Here is a 225-nt window from a genome sequence, read left to right as displayed (position 1 = left end):
CTCTCCCTCTGACCCCCTCCAACAAAACATTCCTCAGCCGAGACGGACGGTTAGCTAGCGCCGCCGCGGACAAAGCCGGGCCGCCGAGTGTCACGCCGAAAAGCACACGGCGCCCGTCCCTCACCCGCGGGCTTCACCTGGGGTTTCATCTATCAAGGCCCTCATAGCCAGGTAGCGCCAGGGATAAGGGTGGCTCAGCAGGACCATGAAGGAAGGGGAGAACCA

Source organism: Penaeus monodon, chromosome 27 (genome assembly GCF_015228065.2).
Source record: "Penaeus monodon isolate SGIC_2016 chromosome 27, NSTDA_Pmon_1, whole genome shotgun sequence".
Taxonomy (NCBI): domain Eukaryota; kingdom Metazoa; phylum Arthropoda; class Malacostraca; order Decapoda; family Penaeidae; genus Penaeus; species Penaeus monodon.
Note: the sequence above shows the minus strand (reverse complement) of the source record.